Raw genomic sequence first — 931 nt, forward strand, 5'->3', positions numbered from 1 at the left:
CCAATATGATGAGCGCCAGTTTCAGTTACCTACTTTTTCATCAACTCTAATCAAGACACACCCAAGTAAGTACTAACTCATTACTTTTTTTTCATTAGATATGTGATGATTATTCTGACACTTATCCTATGTAAAGAAAAATGAATTGAAAGTATCGTTAACTTTATGATTGTAGTACCAGCTAGAATCGCCAAATATGAAATGATGAAACAATAATGGATACATGAAATCGCTAATATTCAATTTAATGTTTCTTCCAATACTTGCCTTACTTTCGCTTCTCGATTATCTTTTCTTATTGTGTGTACCCTACCTAACCACAGATTTGTTTGTAACTTCTTATGACAAGTGATTTATTTTCTTGTACCGTTATTCAATCTCTAGATGAACTAATAAATTAGCTTAAATGTCTACATTATGTTTCAGTCATATTGTATTGATATTATTGCTTTTGAATTCTTAAATTTGCTAACTAAATGATTTGTATGTTGCTGGGTGTTTTTTTTTTTTTAATTTTCAACCATCCGTTATGTGGTCTAAATTATGTTGCATTGGACCTAAACCATGACGAATGGAGAAAGTGCAGCATCCTTGGTAGTTTGAATACTCAGATATACATTGAGTTGTAGTCTGCTGGGGCAACCCCAGTGCATGAGGAAGGTATGTCACCTACTATTTATTTAAAACTGAATGGTACCTATTACATTTATATGTGTAATGGTTGTTAGCTCGGAGTTAATAACAGGCATCATATGAAATCTAATATGAGAATCTGAGTTTCAATTCTGATTGTTAGAATGTCATTTCTCCAAACAGTAACAGCATTATCAAGTATGTTTCTATTGTATGAAATAGTAAAATAAATATTAAGTTGGTGTAAGATTAGTTTATCTTTAACCAGTGAATTGACAGAATATCATCAATTAATAAT

Source organism: Berghia stephanieae, chromosome 7, assembly GCF_034508935.2.
Source record: "Berghia stephanieae isolate SIO BIC M18660-M18661 chromosome 7, UCSD_Bste_1.3, whole genome shotgun sequence".
NCBI lineage: Eukaryota > Metazoa > Mollusca > Gastropoda > Nudibranchia > Aeolidiidae > Berghia > Berghia stephanieae.